Genomic DNA, 26,166 nt, shown 5'->3' with positions numbered 1-26,166 from the left:
GCAAAAGTAATTTTTGAAGCAACTGCAAAAAGTGAATTAACAAATACATCCACTTATTTCTAATCAATTAATCTTTAACAATCTTATTCCTAGTGCTAGAGAACAGTGTGTTATAATAGAAAACCTGCAGGTTTTGAAATTAAAATGACCTCAAAGTAAACCCCAAGTCTCACACTTACCAACTGTGAGATTCTGGCATATCTGGGGCTCTATGTACCAAAAATAATTTGGAAAGAAAAATGACTAAGTTGTTGTAAGGATTTGTCATCATATTTTTTTTAGGTACACATTTTTTAGAATCATAGTTTTTGCTATAATTAAATGATCTACATAACTGTTATATAGCAAACCTAATTGATGCAATTGATATTCAACAGTAATTAAAGATTAAACATGTTTCAAGTCCCATATTGTTTAATTTAGAACAGTAAGCAAGATACTTAAAAACATTAATTTGATATTCAATTTACAAACATGATATTCCAGTTATTAAAATTATAGTAATAAGGGCATGTCAATGTGGTTTTAAAATTTTAATTTTCACTTTTTACATTGAGACCCTGAAACAGATAAGTCTAATCTATCACAAACTCTTTCCACACCTTTCAAATGGTATCAACTCTAATTTAAGCTGATATGCCTAATGAACATTTAGATTTATTTTTGAAATATTGTGGAAGTTACTTTGTATTTCATTACATCTAAGAATTACTTTATTTAAAAATCATGAGCCAGCTTGATGTGGTAGTGCAGGCTTATAATCCTGCTACTTAGAAGGGCATGACTAAATTCAAGTACATAGATGATTTGAAGCCATCTTTGCTACAAGAGGGTCTGTATCAAAAAAAGATAAACAATCAAAATCAACAACAACAGAAGAAAAAAAACTAAAGACATAGTTCTATTAGCACAGCAAGAAGGGAGACCTCAGATTGAAACACAGAACATGGTGTGTGTGTGTGTGTGTGTGTGTGTGTGTGTGTGTGTGTGTTTTAATTATTTACTTCAATGAACTTTGGTAAATAATCATTTGAATCACTATCTTAATTGAGATAAACATATCTATTATTTCTAGAAAATTTTGTTTTCAAAGAACCTTCTTAATATATTGAAAAAGTCCATTTTAAACCCCACTAACTCTTCCCAATTCTAAAATTTTAGATGAAGAGAAGCGACATTATGTATGCTACCCTTTTGTGCCTGGTCTTTTTGTAGTTTTGAATTTTTTATATTTTGATACTCATTGCTGAGTTCAAAAGTTAATTTATACATTTAGTAGGAAATCCAATAATTGACACTTAACTAAAATATGTACTTTGTGCCTTCAATTTTATTATTAAAGCCCAGTGCTTGTCCTTCAAAAAAAAAAAAAAACATTTTACATGAAATAATTTTCTCATTTTTGTACTCATTTAGATCACCATAGTCTCCTAATAAGTTCTAAACTAAACCTCACCTCTTAGAACTAATAATTATTGACTCCCTGGGAATCCAGAAACTACTCTAGCTACAGAAGCATGTAGGCTGCCTGTAGATTGTTACCTCTCTCTTCTTCCATATCTGAATGCAAATCAAATTACTTTGAAATTTCATTTTATACCTGTCATAATGGCTAAGATCAATGAGTCAAATGTTAATTCATGTTGGTGAGGACATAAACCAAGGGGAAAAGTCATTGACCTTTTGTAGTAATGCTAACTGGAAATTAATGTGGTAATTTCTCAAGAACATAAGAATTGATCTCTCTCAAAATACAGCTATACCAATCTTAGGCATATTTCATCCTTTGCAGAACTGGGTTCCTTGAGTCTTCTCTATGGCTGATTTAAGCCAAAGTGTTAAGCTCTCAGAAGAGAAGCCTGCACAGGGCAGGTAGCCTGGGTTCCAGGCCTTACAACTTTGGCAGAGCCAATGCCACCAGCAGGGACTGAGGCAGCTGGGTAGGTGGCTTGCTCTGGGAAGGTGGCAGCTGCAGTGGCAGTGGCAGTGGTAGAGGTTATAGGGGCTTGAGCCCAACATGCCAGACAGGTTCAATGTCCCAGTGATGAATGCTTCCGGAAAGAAAACTTTTCGACAAAGTGCTATAACTCAGTAAAACAGCCACTTCCAAACAATTCTTAATAAAATAATGAGTGTACTTTATTTCTTGTAGATAGGGACTTTATACACATTAAGCAGTAGGGTAGGATCCAGGAGTAGATGCTTCCCATTGACTTAGTTTGAGATGACAGTGATGCTCTATTTGCATGGGGAAAGACTTCAGGTATTTCCCTATGTGACTGGTTGTCATTGTCCTCTCAGAGTGGTGTCATGGTTACATGTTCCAGAGTTCCACGTAGAGTCAGGCAAGGAGTTTTTCCCACTCCTACTGTACTCAGTTCTGTTTTTTATGAGGTTTGGGCTTGTGGCATGATCCACTTGCCTCATAGGCACATACTAACCTATTGCAAAGATATGTGATCAGTCATGTTCATTGATCTTCTCTTCATAACAGCCAAAATGATAAAACAACTAAGATGTGTGTCAACAGAAGAATAGAGAAAATTTCCTTGAACAGAACACCAATGTCTCAGGTTCTAAGATCAACAATTAACAAATGTGACCTTATAAAATTGAAAAGCTTCTGTAAGGCTAAGGAAACTGTCAACGGGACAAAACAGCAACCTACAGATTAGGAAAGGATCTTTACCAATGCTACATCCAATAGAGAGGTAATATCCAAAATATACAAAGTACTCAAGAAGTTAGAATCCAGACAACCAAATAACCCTGTTCAAAAATGGAGTACAGAGCTAAACAATTCTCAACTGAGGAAACTTGAATGGCTGAGAAACACCTAAAGAAATGTTTAATATCCTTAGTTATCAGGGAAATGCAAATCAAAACGAACTTGAGATTCCATCTCACACCAATCAGAATGACTAAGATAAAAAAACTCAGAAGACTGCAGATGTTGCCAAGGATGTGGAGAAAGAGGGACACTCCTACATTGTTGGTGGGACTGCAAGCTGGTAAAACTACTTTGGAAATCAATCTGGTTGTATGGTATGTTGACTTGTGAACTCATTATCTAGGTCTTGTATATGCAACCAAACATTGTTGAGAGATCATGAATGCAGCATCCATGTCATGTCTTGAAGATGCTCTCAAATCAGGCCTCCTATTCCTCTGGCTCTTACAATCTTTCTGAATCCATTTTTGTAATGTTTCATTGGTCTAAGGTAAAGATGTTTTATTGTAGATTCATCAGTTGGAGTTGGACACCTAAAAATCAATTGTTCTCTACATTTTCACCAATTGTGAATTTCAGAGATAGCCTCTGTGTGATGCTAAAATAAGCTTATTTAAAGAGGGCTTAGAGCTACATTTATCTGCGGGGAAAAGAATATGTATTTAGATTACAGTTAGGAATTACAATGGTTTAAAAATTATAATATGTGCTGCCAATCATCATGGCAGTGTAACAAGCCATTTGAATAATATTGACCCTATTGACAATAAATTCCATAGTTACTGGCAGCAGAATAAAAGGACATCATTAGAAACTAAAAATCAGCTTTTATATCCATGTCTCAATTTTCTGAGAAGCTATTAAAATGCTTATGCTGCTTTACAAAAAACTAGAAGCAAACTAATTAACATGGTATCATTATAAATACTTGGCCAGCCGCTCGCCCCTCCTGCAGTCTGAGGCCTGCGGGTAAGTGCACCCAGGAGCCCCCCAGACACATTCTGGGGGATCCATAGAACCCATAGCCAGCGCTAGCACGCCCCTTCCGCTGCTCGCCCCTCCTGCAGTCTGAGGCCTGCGAGTGCACCTAGGAGCCCCCCAGACACATTCTGGGGGATCCATAGAACCCATAGCCAGCGCTAGCACACCCCTTCCGCCGCTCGCCCCTCCTCCAGTCTGAGGCCTGCGGGTAAGTGCACCCAGGAGCCCCCCAGACACATTCTGGGGGATCCATAGAACCCATAGCCAGCGCTAGCACGCCCCTTCCGCTGCTCGCCCCTCCTGCAGTCTGAGGCCTGCGAGTGCACCTAGGAGCCCCCCAGACACATTCTGGGGGATCCATAGAACCCATAGCCAGCGCTAGCACACCCCTTCCGCCGCTCGCCCCTCCTCCAGTCTGAGGCCTGCGGGTAAGTGCACCCAGGAGCCCCCCAGACACATTCTGGGGGATCCATAGAACCCATAGCCAGCACTAGCACGCTCCTTCTGCTGCTCGCCCCCCCTCCGGTCTGAGGCCTGCAGGGTCTGAGTCCCAGACCAGACCTCTACCAGGTCTGCAGTTGTGTGGACCCCGGATTCCACCTGAGACATACTGGAAGGTCCGCTCAACCCAGAGCCACAGAGGAACAACTGAACTCAGAGTGTCAGACAACATACCCTGAGATATCCAAGAGGAGACACTGCATCCAGAACAGCAGACATCTAGCTGGACTGCTACCTTGGAGGCACCATATCCTGAGGCATCCTAGAGATACCACTGTAATCAGGGCAGCTGGAAAAAAAACCACAAAGACATCTGGACTCCTAGAAGACCAAACAAAAGCGAGACAACTGGAAAGACAGGCTTCAATCAGAGACAGAAGTACAGGTAGCACTAGAATTAACCAGATGGCAAAAGGCAGGCGCAAGAACGTAAGCAACAGAAACCAAAGTTACATGGCATCATCAGAACCCAGTTCCCCCATCATAGCAAGCCCTGAACACCCCATCACACCAGAAAAGCAGGATTCACAATTAAAATCACTTCTCATGATGATGATAGAGGACTTTAAGAAAGACATAAATAACACTCTCAAAGAACAGATAGAAACCCTTAGAGAGGAAACACAAAAATCCCTTAAGGAATTACAAGAAAATGCAACCAAACAGGAGAAGGAATTAAACAAAACCATGCAGGATCTAAAAACGGAAGTAGAAACAATAAAGAAATCACAAAGGGAGAACACCCTGGAGATAGAAAACTTAAAAAAACGATCAGGAGTCATAGATACAAGTATTACCAACAGAATACAAGAGATGGAAGAGAGAATCTCATGTGCAGAAGATACCATGGAAAACATAGACACAACTGTCAAAGAAAATGCAAAATACAAAAAGCTACTAACCCAAAATATACAAGAAATCCAAGACACAATGAGAAGGCCAAACCTAAGGATAATAGGAATAGATGAGGGGGAAGACTCCCAACTTAAAGGACCAGTAAATATTCTCAACAAAATTATAGAGGAAAACTTCCCTAACCTAAAGAAAGAGATGTCCATAAATATACAAGAAGCCTACAGAACTCCAAATAGTTTAGACCAGAAAAGAAATACTTCCTGCCACATAATAGTCAAAACATCAAATGTACAAAACAAAGAAAAAATACTAAAAGCAGTAAGGGAAAAAGGCAAAGTAACATATAAAGGCAGACCTATAAGAATTACACCAGACTTCTCACCAGAGACCATAAAAGCCAGAAGATCCTGGACTGATATCATACAGACCCTAAAAGAACATAAATGTCAGCCCAGACTACTATACCCAGCAAAACTGTCAATCATTATTGATGGAGAAACCAAAATATTCCATGACAAATCCAAATTTACACAGTATCTCAACACAAACCCAGCACTTCAAAGGATAATTGGTGGAAAACTCCATCACAAGGAGGGAAACTACAACCTGGAAAAAGCAGGAAAGTAATCTTCCAAAAACCGTAAAAGAAGGTAGCTACACAAACATATCTCCACTGCCAATAACAAAAATAACAGGAAACAACACTCATTTTTCCTTAATATCTCTTAATATCAATGGACTCAATTCTCCAGTAAAAAGACATAGACTATCAGACTGGATACGTAAACAGGACCCAACATTTGCTGCATTCAGGAAACGCACCTCTGTGGAAAGGACAGACACTACCTCAGAGTAAAAGGATTCTAATATCAAATAAAATCAGTTTTCAACCAGAAGTAATCAAAAAAGATAAAGAAGGACACTTCATATTCATGAAAGGAAAAATGTACCAAGAGGAACTTGCAATTCTCAACATCTATGCCCCAAATGTAAGGGCACCCACATACATAAAAGACACTTTACTAAAACTTAAAGCATACATTGCACCCTACACAATAATAGTGGGAGATTTCAACACCCCACTCTCAGCTATGGACAGATCATGGAAACAGAAACTAAATCGAGACACAATGAAACTAACAGAAGTTATGAACCAATTGGACTTAACTGACATCTATAGAACATTTCACCCTAAAACAAAAGAATACACCTTCTTCTCAGCACCTCATGGTACCTTCTCGAAAATAGACCATATAATTGGTCACAAAACAGGCCTCAATAGATACAAAAAGATTGAAATAATCCCCAGCACCTTATCAGACCACCATGGATTAAGACTTGTCTTTGACATGGACAAAAACATCAGAAAACCGACATACACTTGGCAACTGAACAATACTCTACTCAATGATAACTTGGTCAAGGAAGAAATTAAGAAAGAAATTAAAGACTTTTTAGATTTAAATGAAAATGAGGACACATCATATCAAAACATGTGGGACTCATTGAAAGCAGTACTAAGAGGAAAAATCATAGCTCTAAGTGCTCACAAAAAGAAAGTGGAAAGAGCATACATCAACAACTTGACAGCAAACCTGAAAGCATTAGAACAAAAAGAAGCTAGTATACCCAAGAGGAGTAGATGGCAGGAAATAGTCAAACTCAGGGCTGAAATCAACCAAGTCGAAACAAAAAGAACTATACAAAATATCAACAAAACCAGGAGCTGGTTCTTTGAGAAAATCAACAAGATAGACAAACCCTTAGCCAGACTAACCAAAGGGCGCAGAGACAGCATTCAAATTAATAAAATCAGAACTGAAAAGGGAGACATAACAACAGAAACAGAGGAAATTAAAAAAATTATCAGATCCTACTACAAAGGCCTATACTCAACAAAATTGGAAAATCTGGAGGAAATGGACAATTTTCTAGATAGATACCAGGTACCAAAGTTAAACGAGGAGCAGATAAACCACCTAAGGGCCGAGCCACCGGCGGTTCGCTTAGATAAACCACCTAAACAGTCCCATAACGCCTAAAGAAATAGACACAGTCATTAAAAATCTTCCCACCAAAAAATGTCCGGGGCCAGATGGTTTCAGTGCAGAATTCTTTCAGACCTTCAAGGAAGACCTAATACCAATCCTCTTCAAGTTATTCCATCGAATAGAAACAGAAGGAACACTACCCAATTCATTCTATGAAGCTACCATTACACTCATACCTAAACCACAGAAAGACCCAACAAAGAAAGAGAACTACAAACCAATCTCTCTTATGAATATTGATGCAAAAATACTCAATAAAATTCTCGAAAACCGAATCCAACAACACATCAAAACAATTATCCATCAAGATCAAGTAGGCTTTATCCCAGGAATGCAGGGATGGTTCAATATTTGGAAATCCATCAATGTAATCCACTACATAAATAAACTCAGAGAGAAAAACCACATGGTCATATCACTAGATGCTGAGAAAGCATTTGACAAAATTCAACATCCCTTCATGTTAAAAGTCTTGGAAAGATCAGGAATACAAGGCCCATATCTAAACATAGTAAAAGCAATATACAGCAAGCCAGTAGCCAACATCAAACTAAATGGAGAGAAAATTGAAGCAATCCCACTAAGATCAGGGACTAGGCAAGGCTGCCCACTCTCACCTTACCTATTCAATATAGTACTGGAAGTCTTAGCTAGAGCAATTAGACAACAAAAGGAAGTCAAAGGGTTACAGATAGGAAAGGAAGAAGTCAAAATTTCACTATTTGCAGATGACATGATAGTATACTTAAGTGAACCTAAAACTTCCACCAGAGAACTCCTAAACCTGATAAACAACTTTAGCAATGTGGCTGGATATAAAATCAACTCAAACAAATCAGTAGCCTTCCTCTACTCAAAGGATAAACAGGCAGAAAAAAAATCAGGGAAATGACACCCTTCACAATAGCCACGAATAAAATAAATTATCTTGGAGTGAATCTAACAAAGCAAGTGAAAGATCTGTATGACAAGAACTTCAAGTCTCTCAAGAAAGAAATTGAAGAACATCTCAGAAGATGGAAAGATCTCCCATGCTCCTGGATTGGCAAGATTAATTTAGTAAAAATGGCTATCCTGCCAAAAGCAATCTACAGATTCAATGCAATACCCATCAAAATTCCAAATCAATTCTTCATAGAGATAGAAAGAACAATTTACAAATTCATTTGGAATAACAAAAAACCTAGGATAGCGAGAACTATTCTCAACAATAAAAGAACCTCTGGGGGAATCACCATTCTGGACCTCAAACTGTACTACAGAGCAGTAGTGATAAAAACTGCTTGGTATTGGTACAGAGACAGAAAGGACGATCAATGGAACAGAATTGAAGACCCAGAAATGAACCCGTATACCTATGGTCACTTGATATTTGACAAGGGAGCTAAATTCATCCAGTGGAAAAAGGACAGCATTTTCAACAAGTGGTGCTGGCTCAACTGGAGGTCAACATGTAGAAGAATGCAAATTAATCTATTCTTATCTCCTTGCACAAAGCTCAACTCCAAGTGGATAAAGGACCTTCACATAAAGCCAGGTACACTGAAAATATTAGAAGAGAAGTTGGGGAAGACCCTCGAATACCTAGGCACAGGGGAAAAGTTCCTGAACAGAACACCAATGGCTTATGCTCTAAGATCAAGAATCGACAAATGGGACCTCATCAAATTGCAAAGCTTCTGTAAGGCAAAGGACACTGTCAACAAGACAAAACGGCAACCAACAGATTGGGAAAAGATCATTACCAATCCTACATCTGATAGGGGGCTAATATCTAATATTTACAAAGAACTCAAGAAATTAGACGCCAAACAACAAAATAACCCCATTAAAAAATGGGGTACAGAGCTAAACAAAGAATTCTCAACTGAGGAAACTCGAATGGCCGAGAAGCACCTTAAGAAATGCTCAACATCCTTAGTCATCAGGGAAATGCAAATCAAACAACACTGAGATACCACCTCACACCAGTCAGAATGGCTAAGATCAAAAACTCAGGTGATAGTAGATGCTGGCGAGGATGTGAAGAAAGAGGAACACTCCTGCATTGTTGGTGGGGTTGCAAGCTGGTACAACCACTTTGGAAGTCAGTCTGGCGGTTCCTCAGAAAATTGGACATAGCACTACTTGAGGACCCAGCTATACCACTTCTGGGTATATACCCAGAAAATGCCTCAACAAATAACAAAGACATATGCTCCACTATGTTCATAGCAGCCCTATTTATAATAGCCAGAAGCTGGAAAGAACCCAGATGCCCTTCAACAGAGGAATGGATACAAAAAATGTGGTACATTTACACAATGGAATATTACTCAGCTATTAAAAATAATGAATTCGAGAAATTCTTAGGTAAATGGATGGATCTAGAAAATATCATCCTGAGTGAGGTAACCCAATCACAAAAGAACACACATGGTATTTACTCACTGATAAGCGGAGATTAGCCCAAAAGTTTGAAACAACAAAGATTCAACTACCAGACGACACGAAGCTCATGAAGAAGAAAGAACAAGTGAGGATGCCTAGGTCTTTCTTAGAAGGAGTAACTAAATAACCAAGGGAGCAAATATGGAGACAAAGTGTGGGTCAGAATCATAAGGGGGTGTTGTAGGGAGACCATTGTGTCTGGGTATTCATTCCATAGGCAGTCACCAAAAATAGACGCTGATAGGGATGTCAGGATGGGAAAGCTGACAGCAGCCTGATAAGGCTGTCTCCTTAGAGGTCTCTCAGAGTCGGACATACCCAGAGACAGATACCCACAGCTATCCATTAATCTGATCAAAGTTCCCAATGGAGGAGTTAGAGAGTAAATTGAGGGAACCGTGAACCATACGGGCTGGTGGCCCTGTGAGGAGAGCAAGAATACCAACCAGCCAGAGCTCCCCAAGGTCTAAACCACCAGCCCAGGTGCACATAGGGAGAGACACATGACTCCAGCTGTATATGTAGGGGAGGATGGCCCTGTTGGGCATAGGTGGGAGACAAGATCATTGGCACCCTGAAGGCTGAGCACTGAGGGGGGGGAATCTGAGGGTGGGGAGGGAGGCTGGGGGTAGGTGGGTAACACCTTCATAGAGGCAGGAGGAGGGGGGATGGGATAAGGGGTTCCTGGGTGGTGGGGGAAATATGGTAAGGGGATAAAATTTGAAATGTAAATATTATATCCAATAAAAGAGGGGAAAAATAGAAAAGCGGTTAGAACCAACATTCTTAATAAAATGTCAGCCCTCTTTAAAAAAAAAACTATCTTGATACTAAAATTTGTTTTGAGAATTGTATATTGCAGAATGATCAGCCTTGGTGTATCTACTCAACAAGCAAGCTGGGCAGACCTGCTCAAACCTCTGAGGTCCGTGAATTCCATCTGGAGGCAGCGAAGACACAGCATCAGAGGATTGTCAACTTGCTCTCCCCCCCCCCCACTCCTCTTCTAATATCTCAATGCCCATAATCAGCTTGAAGAAGCTAATGATGAGTCAGCGCCCCTATTCCCTGGGCATGGGGACTAAGGTGGTAAATGTTGGGCTGTCTCCCTAGGGAAAAGTAGTGGTTTTGTCGGAATAGAGAGGATTAGCTAGGGTTTATTGCATAGCCATAACCTATTAGTAGAAATCTGTATAATTAATATCAAGATGAAGATATAAATTCTTAAATGGCACCAATTTACTTTGTTTACAAATTTTAAGGTTTTCATTGGCATGAGCTTCTTAGTGATATAAGAGTGAGATGAATATTGTTACTCTCATAGGCATTGTACCAGTATAACACACTTAGGAATACAAAGCTTAGCCCCAGTCCTTCTTTAACTTTTTTAACTGATTTGAGATGGTCAGCCTGTGAGTTAAGGGACTATAGCAAATTCATGACTTGGAGTTTATTATAAGGGTGTTCTCTATGTTTTATTTAGAAATAGCTGAGTGGAGTTAACAGGCAACAGTCCAGATTACCTTACATGGATAGCTGGTTTTCAAAACATCAGAAATCCTTAGAATTGACATGACAAACATTTCAGTATTAATGTTCATTTTCATTAGAGACCTGTCTGCTCCAGACAGCTTCCTATGTTAAATTCTAAGAAGAAATTGAGCATCCTTGGATTTACTCCAGTTGTGGTGAGACAGCCACTAGGCAAGAATTGCCACTTTCCTTCTACAGACAAATTACTGTCCAGAAAAGGACACACTTGCAGAATAGTCGACTGATTATATCTGCCTAGACAGAGTAATCAGCCCTTAATAATTCTGCAGCACTAAGGTCTGTCAGATGATCCTGGGCCAGAAGGCAGAAGAACAGATGCTCCAACGTTTTGAAGTAGAGCGAGTGTCCAGGTGTTCAGAGGTCTCTATAAATTGGCTAAGTTTTAGAAGCTATGCTTTGTGCTTCCCACAATTATAGTCAACTCAGTCATTCTGGATTTCTGATGGGGTTGAAAACTTATAGCTATTTACTTTGAGAGAAAAGATCTGAGTGTATGGTCATCAGCTGACATTCATCCTAAAGCCAAGGAAAAAGCCAGGTTCAGAACTAAGTGTTTTAGTTAGGATAGATGACAGAGGTGCTGGTTAGTCAACAAAAGGATGGACTGGGTATTAGGACTATCTTGTACCTCACTGGTACAAATAGGCATAATTATGCTCTAATTGTATTTTGAGAGAAAAGTTTCCTTTTAACAGGAAGGGTGATGTGTAGGAGGAGCTAAGGTGGGAGGAGTACTGAGAGGAAGAAAAGGAGTAAGAAGAGGAGAAGAAGAAGGAGAGGAGAAGCTAGGTGATGAAAGAGAGATAGAGGGGGGAGACAGGGAAGCAGATGTTCATGTATCTCCACCAGTCAAAGATAGTTGATATATCTAGGTTGGGTAGTGGGTTACACCTCTGATTGAACAATACCAAACTTATAAAGCCTATGATTAACATTTCTTAAAAAAATGTATAAATGCAAAATGAAAAGGGGGCATGGGATAGGGGTTTTCTAAGGGGGGGGGAATGGGGAAACGGGATGGTATCTGAAGTGTAAATGAAAGATCTAATAAAAAAAATAAAAAAAAAATAAATAAATACTTGGCCATTTGTTCTGTAAGACCTTTTCTAAGATTGGGACATTTTATCCCAAAGAAAGCTCCTAAACATAAAGAAAAATTACACAGAATATATTCAGGAAGTCTCTAAAATTGGTCAGATTCACTAGGCCCCTCCTTGCCAGAACAAGTAATAAAGCTGAGTCCCTCTCATTCAGAGAAAGCCAGGCTACAAAGCGGACTTTCAGATAAGCCAAGCTACAAATAAAGACTCTGAGACCACTTGTCTGGAAGGAGCAGAAACCAGCAGAGCTTCCTGTAAGAGGTTTAACTGAATCACCTAGAAAGGAATTTCTAACATGTTGAGCTGAAAGCAGGCTACACAGTAGACTCCAAGTTTCTCTCTTCCTGAGCTGCTTCAAGATGCAGCTGGCTTTCAGTTATTTCTGATTCTGTAAGTAACTCCTCACCTACACTCATATAAATAACCATTATAAAGTTTATTGGTTCATACAATTTGTACTTTGGTAATAATCTGTACTTTGGGCTGTCTGTCATTTGCTATCTGGGTTGATTAAACATATGGATAGTATATCCCCCACAAAAGCTTTGTCACATAACACTGTTCTATGATAATAAAAACTGTAATTAAACAGGATTCTACTTGGTCTCTATTTACAATGATGGTGTACACTTCTTATAAGCTAATATAAATTAGCATAGGAAAAAAAGATGCATGTCTTAGAAACTACATGAACAAAATTATACCTAACTGGGAAAGTTAGTTGTGGAAATTACAGCCTTAAGTGATACTATTAACTTTGATTAAAAAAAAAAATCTATTGATTTCTGACAATATATTGTACAATCAACTCTCCTCCTCCTATTTTTCTTCTTCTTCTTTTCTTTATATTTTTATTGAACACTGGCAGTTTTACTGAGTTGTGTCAAATAAGGAAAATTAAAATGAACCATATATAATGCTTCAAGTTGTTTTCTTGCTGATTTTATGTGTATGTGACTGTACACATGCATAGATTTTGTGTGATGTCCTTTTCATACATATGGCATATTTTTAATATTTCTGGAGAGATGATTACCTTCTCTATCACCCTGACTTCATAAGAGTACCAGAATTTGTGAACCATTAAAAATCTTGTTTCTTGTTTGCCTCAAATTGTAATGAAATATTGAGGAGAACTTATGTGAGCATACAGCAAATTGATTCAGCTGTTTGCTAATTCACCTAGAATTTTCAACCGTCAGATTGTAATTTCAGTTTGTGAATCATAGTCATGGTTTATTGATACATGATATCTCGATTTGATTGCAGGAAAAATAAAGGTGCCATTTCATTTCAAGTATTCCAACAAATTTTCTTTTTTAAATAGACAATAGTCCATCAAATATATTTTATAAATTTAAATCACATTTTTAAGATGATAAACACACAAATGGGCATATCTATACATAAACACTCACATACACTTATTACATTGACTTATACACAGAATAATATTCCAAAAAGTTACTAAAAGGAAGCCTTAGCTAAGTGATGACTATATCAGAAGATAAACTTTGCACCCCCTTGGACCAAATCTAATTGAATTGCATTCTTTTAAAAACTAATAATAATGTTTTTCCAGAATACTTATTTAGGTTTCTGGAATGTTTAGTCTACTTTAATAATAGAAAATAAAAATAATTATAAGAAATAAAATGCATATAGAAATATAACCTGGATTTGCAGAGGTAAATTCCAATACTATGAGGATATATTAGAGCCATGTGTTTATTATTGGTATAAGTAGGAATTCATGCCAATGTTTCAAATGTGTACGACATATTTACTATCTTTACTATTTGAAAATAGTTTGTTATAGTAGAGAATATCCTTTATTTTGTTTCATATCATTAAATAGCAAAAGTGTAGGTGTTTTAAGTCTTCATATCTGCAGGTTTTTGGAATGGGCTATAATTGTGCTTTATAATCTAGCCTTCCATGAAACTTGGGATTCCCTCTATTCTGGAGTCTCAATTTGTGACCCTGCATGTATTCTACACATCAAATTCACTGAATTTTTCCTTAAAATAAGAAAATATTCACTTTAAATTCTATAGGAGCAAAACAAAACAAACAAAAATATTAACTGCAGTTGCCAAGGCAATGAGGTATCAGGACTTATCTGTAAGAACAATTAGCATTATGTTAATTGAAGGTATAAAAATTGACCTAAATGTTCACAGCTGCCTACATAGTTGTCCCATTATGTAACTTACTAGTTTTAGGAACTTGCACATTAAAGATAACATAAAGAAACTATTTTTGTGAGTACATAAAGGAATTTACTTCCTTTTACAATGTGTCATGCAGTCCTAATTTAAAATTTAAACAATTCAGCAATCTCAAATGTCTCCATAATGCACACATTACCGTATCCAGAACATTTCTACTACTCTAACAAAAGATCTACAATAATGTCATTGTCCCCCAGTTATTTTCTTCCTCCATCCCCTGAAAACTACCTACCTTCTTTCTATTCTCTGTGGGTTTGCATAGTATGGGCAGTTTCTACAAGCTTAATTATACAATCTGTAAGTCTTATAAAGGACAACAATTAATTGGGGCTGGCTTACAGGTTCAGAGGTTCAGTCTATTATCATCAAGGTGGCAGGAGCATGGAAGCATCCAGTCAGGCATAGTGCAAGCAGAGCTGAGAGTTTTATATTTTCATCTGAAGGCTGCTAGCAGAATACAAACTTCCAGGCAGCTAGGTTGGGGGTATTTAAGCCCATCCCCACAGTGACACACCTACTCCAACAAGGCCACACCTTTTTTATTTGATATCTTTGTTTTTTTCATTAATCATTCTGTTCATTTATATCTGATTTACATCTAAAATGATATCCCACTCCCAGTTTCCCCTCCACAATATCTCTATACCACATCTGCCCTTTCATCCCTCCCCTTTGACTCTATAAGGGTGCTCCCCATCCAACCTCTCCCCAACCCACATTCTCCTACACCACTGCTCTAGCATCTTTCTATGCTGGGGCATCAAACATCTAGAGACAAAGCCATCCTCTTCTACATACATATCTGGAACCATGAATCACTCCCTGTGCACTCCTTGGTTGGTGGTCTAGTCCCTGAGAGCACCTGTGGTCTGTCCAGCCAATGTTGTTCTTTCTATGGGGTTGCAATTTCCCTCTGTTTTTCCAGTAATTCAGCCAGATCCCTGACCAGGGTACCTGAGTTCAGTCTGATGGTTGGCTCTAAGCATCCACATCTGCATTGGTCAATTGTTGGGCAAACCTCCCAAGGAACAACTACACCAGGTTCCTGTCAACAAGTGTCTCTTGGCAAAGGCAACCCCATGTTGGATTTGCTGTCTGCAAACAGAATGGATACCCAGGTGGTGCAGTCCTTGGAAAAGGCCATACCTCTTAATCACCCCACTCCATGTGCCAGGCATATACAAACCATTACGGGCTCATACAAAGATGTTGAGGCCTGTTACCATGAAGTCATTCTCTGGGAGGCTATTGGTGAAGCTTAGTTGCAGCAGAAGACCACAAATTATTGGAAATGCCAGTACCATGGATGACCACTAAGAACAGCAGCAGCAGTGGAATGTAATCAACCTGAGCCTAGAGTGCTACAGAGAGTAGAGCTGGAGAAGTGATCATATCCTTGTGGAAGAGCCCAGAATATCACTTGTGGATCCAAGACACTGGAACAAGAAGCTATAAAGTTGAAGTTACTTTGGAGACCCCACAGTATTGGAGATGACATATCCCTGGGGTACCTTTCAAAGTAAGTTGTTAACAGGTAGTGGAAACAGTCCAAGAGAAAGAAGTATGTTACTGTCAAAATATCTGAAATGAGTTGGACATCAGACACAGAGATGCAGCAGAGTTTGGAGTTTGCCCAGCTAGATTTTGGTCTTGCTTTGACCCAGTATTTCCTTGCTATGATGTTTTAGAACAGGAGCAAACATCCTGTGTCATGATATATTGGAAGTATGTGATCTGCTTTTTATTTTAATTTTTTAGAGAATTACATTTAAGAGATTGCATGAATCTCAGAAGAGACTTTGAACTTTGGACTTTGAAACACTGGTAGAGTGTGACAGACTATGGTGATTTTCAAAGTTGGACTAAACTTACTTTTCATTATGCTATGGATAGGTGTATGACCCCACAGACTCATGTGTTTGACGAAGCCCATGAGTGTGTTTGAAGAAGCCCATGAGGGCTAGGGAGTGGAATGTGGTGGTTTGAATATGCTTGGCCCATGGGAAGTGGCACTACTAGGAGGTATGGTATTGTTGAAGTAGGTGTGGCATTTTTGGAGGAAGTATGCCACAGTGGCAGTGGGCTTTGGAGATTTCCTCCTTTGCACAGCTCCACCCAGTGTGAGCCTGTCTACTGAATGACTTTGGATCAAAATGTAGAACTCTTGGCTCCTCCAGCACCATGTCTGCCAACATACTTCCATGCTTCTTACCATGCATGATGTTAATGGACTAAACCTCTATAAGTATAAGCTAGCCCCAATTAAATATTTTACTTTGTAAGAGTTGCCTTGGTCATGGTGTCTCTTCACAGCAATGGAATCCTAATACACCTTAATTCTGACAGTCATGTCTGATCAGGTATTCCTTGATTTTATAAAGCAGTCACAGGGAGCCTTTAGAAACAAGACATTGAGAGCAAACTAGTGAACATATTTTCTTCATGGCCTCTGCTTCAGTTCCTTCCTCCAGGTTTCTGCTTTGATTTCTTACTCTGATCACCTTTTATTGTGAAATATAAGTTGTAAGATAAAATAGAGTAGCAATATAAAGGAAATAAGTACAATTATGCAATGCAAATTTATGATCAAAGTTTTAGTGGAATATTTGTTTCAAATTAGAGGTAAATATCCAAGTGTGAGAGTGCTGGATCTTTGAAAAGAGAATTTACTATAGGTCATTTCTTAAACCAACATAAATTCTGTTTTCTAAATACTTTTGTTAATATCTACAGACAACTGTAACTCTCAACCTTCATCAAAAAAACTTTATTTTGAAACAAATGGAGAATATTGCAAAGATATACAACTGATAAAAATGCAGAAAATAAGCATCAATGTGGCGCCAAACTCCAGCTGATAGATACAACTTCCATGTAACCCCTACACTGAAACCTCAGTGAAATTTGTGGATGAGGGAGCAGAAATATTGTAAGAGTCAGAGGTTCAAGATCTTTATACATCTTATTTCCTAGATATGATAGTGGATATAAACCCAAACCCCTCCAATAATATGGTTGCCTGAATAGGAACAGAATAGTGACAATACCAGTTGGTATACCCACAATGCAGACAAGGGAACTTCCACATGAAATCATACATAGATGAAGAACTATAGTAGGTCATTGGCAGCTGAGAGAAGTAGAACCATTTGCCTCTGAGAAGAAACTCCCACAAAGGTTGCCTCATATCTAGCAGTTAGCTCTAGACACATGTACATATGAGTAATGAAAAGCTAATAATATCCTTAATGGGTTATGGATAAATGTGTGTGTGTGTGTGTGTGTGTGTGTGTGTGTGTGTGTGTGTATGAAATGTGTAACATGTAACAATAGTAATTTAAAAATAGATTATGAATTTGGGAGTTGGGAGAGCAAAAGGATTGAGGGAGTAAAATGAAGAATGGGTACAATGTAGGTAAATGTAGATGTATAAAGCTCTCAAAAATAAAACAGTATTTTTAAGAAGAAAGAAATTAATTGCTGGACTTTAAGATTAAATATACACATTACTTACTGAGCAACCATTATTTTCTAATTTCATAAACAATGTATAAATTATCAAATTCTTTCTCAATTTTAAAAACTCATGTTATTACCTCTTCAAATTATTTTTTAGCTATTTTAGTGATTGTCAAATAATATTTCATTGAGGTTTTTATTTATATTTTTCTAAGTGACTAAAGATGTTGATTACATTTTTCTGTCCTCCTTGGCAGTAAGTATATCTTCTTTGAATAAATATCTTTTTGATCTTGTACCTACTTTGACACTGGATTGATTGTTCTCCTTTGGTTTTACATTCTTGGCACTACTAAAATATTCATTGCTAAAATTCTATTCGCCATATGATTTGCAAATGTTTTTTCCTACTAGCCAGATTTTCTTTTCATTTTCTTTCTTCTATTATTAATATATACTTCTAAATATTTTTGAAACTTAATTAATCTCTATTATATTTTTGTTATTTTGAGGTCAGATACAGTTATGTGCAATTTGACCATATAGATGTGTTGAGAAAAATTTGTTCTAAGTTGATTTATTATGTTATAAACATCCAGGGTACAATTAAGCCTTATGTCAATCACCAAATGTGGTACTTGCTACAATTAAAAGATGTGCAAAACACAAGATATAAGAAACTGCTGCCCAGACTAAGCAGATCCCAGGTGGCAGCTCTGCCCCCAAACTCAGAGAACCCAGAGGAAGCAGACCTCACGTGAGCTTTAGCCAAGGTAGTATCTTAGGTAAGGAGGCAGCAACACCAGCCCCAAACAGGTAGTAACTGGGACCCACTAGGATCCAGGAAGTCAATCCTGGCCCAGAGCACTGTTTCCTTTCTGTCTGTGCTGGAGCACTGAGCAGATCTTGGGCTCCAGCTCTAAACCCAGTAGTAACACCCACCCCATACAGTTATCATACAACCAAGATGATAGGAAAGACAGGCTCCAGTCAGAGACAGGGCAGGTAGAACTAAGAAGATCCAGATAGTGAAAGGCAAGCACAAGAAGATAAGCATCAGCAACCCAGGGTATTTGGCATCATTAGAACCTAGTTCTTCCACACAAGAAAGTCCTGAATTGCCCATGTCTCTAGGAAAGCAAAATTTAGATTTAAAATCACTTCTAATGACGATGATAGAGAACTTTAAAAAGGATATCAATAGCAGTCTCAAAGAATTTGAAAAAAACACAGGTAAACAGGTAGAAGGCCTTAAAAAGAAACACAAAAATCCTTTAAAGAATTACAAGACAACACAACTAAACAAGTGAAGGAATAAAACAAAACCATCCAGGACATAAAAATAAAATTAGGAACAATCAAGAAATCACAAAGGGAGACTACACTGGAGATAGAAAACCTAGGAAAGAAATCAGGAGTCATAGATGTAAGCATCAACAACAGAATACAAGAGATAGAAGAGAGAATCTCAGGTACAGAAGATACCACAGAAAATATTGACACAACTGTCAAGAAAAACACAACATGCAAAAAGTTCTTAACACAAAACATCCAGGAAATCCAGGACCCAATGAGAATACCAAACCTAAGGATAATAGGTATAGATGAGAGTAAAGATTCCCAACTTAAAGGGCCAATAAATATCTTCAACAAAATGATAGAGGAAAACTTCCCTAATCTAAAGAATGAGATGCTCATAAACATACAAAAAGCATACAGAACGCCAAATAGACTAGACCAGAAAAGAAATACCTCCTGTCATATAATAATCAAAACACCAAGTGCACAAATCCAAGAAAGAATATTAAATGCAGTAAGGGAAAAAGGCCAAGTAATATATAAAAGCAGACCTATCAGAATTACACCAGACTTCTCACCAGATACTATAAAAGCTAGAAGATGCTGGACAGATGTCATACAAACCCTAAGAGAACATAAATGCCAGCCCAGGCTACTATATCCAGCAAAACTCACAATTACCATAGATGGAGAAACCATGATATTCCATGACAAAACCAAATTTACACAATATCTTTCCACAAACCCAGCATTACAAAGGATAATAGCAGAAAAGCTCCAATACAAGGAGGGAAATTATACCCTAGAAAGAGCAAGAAAGTAACCCTCTTCCAACAAATCCCCCCCCCCCAAAAAAAGATAGCCACACAAAGATAGTTCCACCTCTATTAACAAAATTAACAGGAAGCAACAATCACTGTTCCTTAATATCTCTTAACATCAATGGACTCAATTCCCCAAGTAAAAGACATAGGCTAACAGACTGGATAAGTAAACAGGATCCAGCATTTTGCTGCATACAGGAAACCCACTTCAGTGACAAAGAAAGACTTTACCATTGAGTAAAAGGCTGGAAAACAATTTTTCAAGCAAATGGTCCTAAGAAACAAGCTGAAGTAGCCATTCTAAAATATCCAGCCCAAGAACACAAAGAGAGGGACTCATGGCTCCACCTGTATGGGTAGCTTAGTCTGCCCTTGCCAGACATCAGTAGAAGTGGATGGCCTTAATGCCTGAAAGTTTGGATTCCCTAGTGTCGGGGAATTTTGAGAGCAGGGAAGTGGGAATGGGAAGATGGTTGGAGCACACCCTCATAATAATTGGAGGATTTGGGATGGGGTAAGGTGTTAGGCATCAATGGAAGTGGAGGGCCTTGGTGCCTGAAAGTTTGGATTCACTAGTGTTGTGGAATTTGAGAGCAGGGAGGCAGGAATGTGACGATGGTGGGAACACACCCTCATAGAAACTCCCAGAATTCTATGGATTAGACATGACAGAGGCAGGCCGCCAGAAGACTAGATTCCAGAAATCAAACAAACAATTATCTTTATACTAAAATTTGTTTTGAGAATTGTATATTGCAGAATACACAGCCTTGGTGTATCTACTCATCAAGTAAGCTGAACAGACCTGCTCAAACCACTGATATCCTAGAATTTTAGCTGGATGCAGTGAAGACACAAATCAGAGGCTACTCAATTTACTCTTCCCCCTGCCCCTCTTCTAATATCTCAATGCATATAATCAGCTTGAAGTAGTTAATGAAGAGTCTGCCCCTATTACCTGGGCTTGGAGACTGAGGTGGTTAATATTGGACTGTCTTTCTAGGAAAAAATAGTGGTTTTGTTGGAACAGGGAGGATTAGCTAGGATTTATTGCATAACCATAACCTATTGGTAGAAATCTGTACAATTGTTATTAAGATGAAGTTATAATTAATTTAATGGTGCAAAATTTACTTTGATTTCAAATTTAAGGTTTTCATTGGTATGAGCTTCTTATTAATATATAAGTGAAATTAATATTGTTACTCTCATAGGCATTGTTCTTATATAGCACATTTAGGAATACAAGGCTTAGACCAAGTCCTTCTTAAACTTTTCTAACTTATGAGTTAAGGGCCTATAGCTAATTCATGGCTCTGAGTTTATTGTTAGGGTGGTTTCTATATTTTATTTAGAAATAGCTGAGAGACGTTAACAGACAACAGTCCAGATTGCCTTACATGGATAGTTGGTTTTCAAAATGTCAGAAGTCCACAGAATTGATGTTACAAACATTTCTCTATCAATGTTCATTTTGATTAGATACCTGTCTGCTCCTGACAACTTCCTGTCTTAGATTATAAGAAGAAATTGAGCATCTTTGGAGTTACTCCAGTTGTGGTGAGACAGCCACTAGACAAGAATTGCCTCTTTTTATCTACAGACAAATCACTGTCCAGAAAAGGACACACTTGCAGAATAGTCAACTGATTATATCTGCCTAGAGAGAGTAATCAGCCCTTAATAATTCTACATCACTAGTTCTGTCAGATGATCCTGAGCCAGAAGGCTGAAGATTTGATGCTCCAACGTTTTGTAGTATAGGGACTGTCCAGGTGTTCTGCGGTCTCTATAAATTGGCTAAGTTTTAGAAGCTATGTTTTGTGCTTCCCATAATTTCAGTTAACTCAGTCATTCTGGATTTCCAATGGGGTTGAAGACTTTTAGTCTCATAGCCAATCCTGGCTATTTATTTTGAAAGAAAAGATTTGAGAAGATGGTTTTCAGCTGGTATTCATTCTAAAGCCAAGAAAAAAGCCAGGTTCAGAACTAAGTCTTTTAGTTAGGAAAGATGACAGAGGTGGCTAGTCAACAAAATGATGGACTGGGTATTAGTTCTATCTTGTACCTTACTGACACAAATTGGTATAGTTATGCTCTAATTGTATTTTGAGAGAAAAGTTTTATTTTAGCATGAAGCGTGATATGTAGGAGGAGCTAGGGTAGGAAGGTAGGAGGAATACTGAAAGGAGGAGGAGAAGGAGAGGAGGAGATGGTGACAAGAGAAAGGGGGGATGTGCAGGTGAAAGTTTGCATGTCTCTGCCAGTCAAAGATAGTTGATATATGTAGATTGGGTATTGTGTTAGACTTCTGATTGTATATGCATCATGTTATTGAGCATTTCCAAACTTATAAAGCCTTTGATGAACATCAAAAAAATGTATAAAAGCAAAAAGAATAAGGGGAGATTGGAGAGGGGTTTTCTAGGGAGGTGAAAATGGGGAAAGGGAATGGCATCTGAAATGTAAATAAAATATTCAATAAAAATATAAACTAAAAAATAGAAAAAAGAAACTGCTGCCCACACAATATTATCATATTACCATAAATTCTTTATTAAATACAAGTATAAAAAATTAAAAATGTATTTTTAGTGTTATACATCTTTAATTCCAGCACTCACAAGGCAGAGGCAGATAGGTCTCTGTAAGTTTGAAGACAGCCTAGTCTACAGAACAAGTTCCAGGACAGATAGGACTACACCAAAAACCCTGTCTCAAAAACAAAACAAAACAAAACAAAAAAAACCCACTTCTTTTAACCCCCTTCAAAATGGATCATAAAATTTTTGGGATCCCAGTCTCATTATACAGTCCAGACTTAAGTTGAACTCATGATCCTGTCTCAGGCTCCCAAGTGTTTTTTGTTGGCGGCGGTGGTGGTTTTGGCTTTATTTTATTGGATATTTTAATTAATTAATGTATATTTCAGATGTTGTTCCTTTTCTCCAGAAGTGGTATAGCTGAGTCTCCAGGTAATACTATGTTCAATTTTCTGAGGAACTGCCAAACTGATTTCCACAATGGTTGTACCAGCTTGCAATCCCATGAACAATAGAGGAGTGTTCCTCTTTCTCCCAATCATTGCCAGCATCTGAAAACTCTAATTGGTTACCTATAAGGATTTCAAGCATTTAAAAACAATTCTTCAACATGATCAAGTAGGCTTTATCCCAGAGATTCAAGGATGTTTCAATATATGGAAATCCCTCAAAGTGGATAAAGAACCTCCACATAAAACCAGACACATTGAAACTAATAGAAGAAAAGGTGGGGAAGAACCTTGAATACTTGGACACAGTGGAAAGGTTCCTAAACAGAACACCAATGGCTTATGCTCTAAGATCAAGAATTGACAAATTGGACCTCAGAAAGTTGCAAAGCTTCGGTAAGGCAAATGACACTACCAATAAGACAAAATGGCTACCAACAGATTGGGAAAAGATCTTTACCAATCCTACATCTGATAGAGGGCTAATATCCAATATATACAAATAACTCAAGAAATTATACTCCAGACAACCAAAGAATCATATTAAAAATGGGGTACAGAGCTAAATAAAGAATTCTCAACTGAGGAAACTCAAATGGCAGAGAAGCACCTAAAGAAATGCTCAACATCCTTAGTCATCAGGGAAATGCAATTCAAAACAACCCTAAGATTCTATCTCACACCAGTCAGAATGGCTAAGATCAAAAACTCAGGTCATAGCAGTTGCTGGTGAGGATGCGGAGAAAGATCAACACTCCTCCATTTTTCAGTGGGATTGCAAGCTGGTATAACCACTCTGGAAATCAGTCTGACAGTTCCTCACAAAATTAGCTGAGGATCCAGCTAACCCAGTCCTGGGCATTTGCCCAAAAGATGCTCCAACAGATAACAAGAACACATGCTCCACTATGTTCAAAAGAGTGTGGTCACTCAAATGAGTCTTTTTTTGCCTTAGAGTACTAATTGCATAACTTATAAAACTCATAAAATAACAGTAACTATATTTTTTCTTGAGTACTCATTTTGTATATTTTCCATAAATTTATATACTTTTATTTTAATGGAAACAAGAATATCAAAGAATATTTAGAAAACAAAGCTAAGAAATATAAAGCCCCAAGAGAAGAAATTATATAGTGTGTAAATGATTATAATAAGCCTATCCATTTTCATGGATTGGAAGATATCATTTTCAAACTGAGGATATTATATGTTTGTGATGATGTTGGTGTAATCAAACCTACTGGCAGTTGTAAAAATATATATCACTGAAGCAGCAGAATGGATATGCAGGTTAAAGTTCTTCCTGTGAAAACATGAAAACCTCAGTTCAAATTTAAGAACATTTGTTAACATACTTTGTCTATGATGCCAGCCCTACTTGGTAAGATATGAGTCTAGAGATAGAAACAAGAAGAGACATCCAGCCTTAAAGCAAGATGGGAAAGATACTCTTGTCAAAATATGTTCTTTGACTTTTAATTGCTTACTGAGGTTCAAGGGTGTTTAAACACAAACATATACACACACACACAAACACACACTGGGGAAAGAAGGAGAGAGAGAGAAAGAGAGTGATATGTCATTCTACACAAAAAATGTACAGCAACTATACTTATACACAGAACATAATATTTAATTGTGTAAATCTATATATCTATATATATATACATATATATATCACTTGTTTATATATTTACTATGTAATGCTGTACTTTCAACAATATACATCTTTTCTATCCATTTCATCAGGAAAACGAGCAGATTGTTTTGTGTGTGTGTGAGAGGAAATCTGCTTGTCTCCTTTGAATGATCTAGATATGCTAGTTTCATACCTTTAAGAAAAGTAGCCCTTTTGCAATGGCTATTGAATTTGTTGATAAGAATATAGTAGAGTAAACATGAGGCTGAAATTGTAATGCTAAATATCAGATGTATGAAGACTATTTACTATTTAAAATATAGAATACCCATGCTATATTCCACAGACCCAAAGAAGATAAGCAAGAAGGATAGCCCAAGCAAAGACTCTTCAATCTCACTTAGAAGAAGGAATACAATAGTCATAAGAGGCAGATGGAGGGAGGATACTTGGAGGGAGGTGAATGTGAGAGGAATGGGGGGTTTAGGATCAGGTGTGGGGAAGCACAAGAAAGATGGCCATATGGCCATGAACATAAATTGAAATCAGCAACTGACATGGGAAATATGTGGGACATTTCCAGGATAAGAGAGACCTGAGATAAGGGAGGTACCCAAGCATCAAGAAGCCTAACCTTAGCTGTGATTCACAGCATTGGGAATATGGGATCTGAAGAGGTCACCTCTTGTAGTCAGATAGGAACCCTAGTCAAACAATAGAGACATCAACCCACCAATACTTTCAACCCAAATTTTGCCTTGTCTACAAGAAAGATAGGGAAAAGATGAAGCAGGGACTGAGAGAATGGCCATCTAAAAATTGGCCAAACTAGAGACTGATTCCATGGGCAAGTATCAATCTTTGACATTAATAATGATTCTCTACTATGCTTGTTGGCAGGAGCCTAGCATGGCTGTCCCCTGAGAGGTGCCAGTGTCTCACACAGATACAGACACCTATAGCCATAAAGTTGATAGGGTCTGGGGCCTCTTATGGAAGAATAGAAGGAAAGATTGCAGCTCAGAAGGGAATAGGAACTCCACAGGAAGAACTGTTGAGGTCTTCACTGCCCCTCGCTTGGGGGCCACTGTGTCCCACCCCAGCTGCTGCTGCTCCAGTCTGCAGGTCAGGGTCTAGCAAGAGAGACAGTGGGGATGGAAGAGATGCTAAGAATGGAGACAAGCCAGAGTGTGTGACCAAGTCTCAAGTCTCCTGTTTCAAGTCTCCTTTATTGCAAGGAAATCCTGGGTATTTTTAAGCACAAGCAGGGGAACACAGCTGAAGACACTTTACCATGTGCCTTGCAGCTGTGGATACCACGTGCACCTTGCAGCTGGGGGCACTAAACAGTGAAACAAGATATGTTTGAAAAACAAGATGTTTATCAGAGTGTGCTCAGCTGTTGTAGGCTGTTGAAAACAAGTTTTTTGTCAGGAATATATGGCCTGAAGTGGCTGCAAAGATGATAGCCGCTTTCTGGAAGAAGTCGGTGTGTGTGTGTGTGTGTGTGTGT

This window comes from Arvicanthis niloticus, chromosome X, assembly GCF_011762505.2.
Source record: "Arvicanthis niloticus isolate mArvNil1 chromosome X, mArvNil1.pat.X, whole genome shotgun sequence".
Taxonomy (NCBI): domain Eukaryota; kingdom Metazoa; phylum Chordata; class Mammalia; order Rodentia; family Muridae; genus Arvicanthis; species Arvicanthis niloticus.
The sequence above is the reverse complement of the archived record's forward strand: the minus strand, read 5'-3'. Positions refer to the sequence as shown.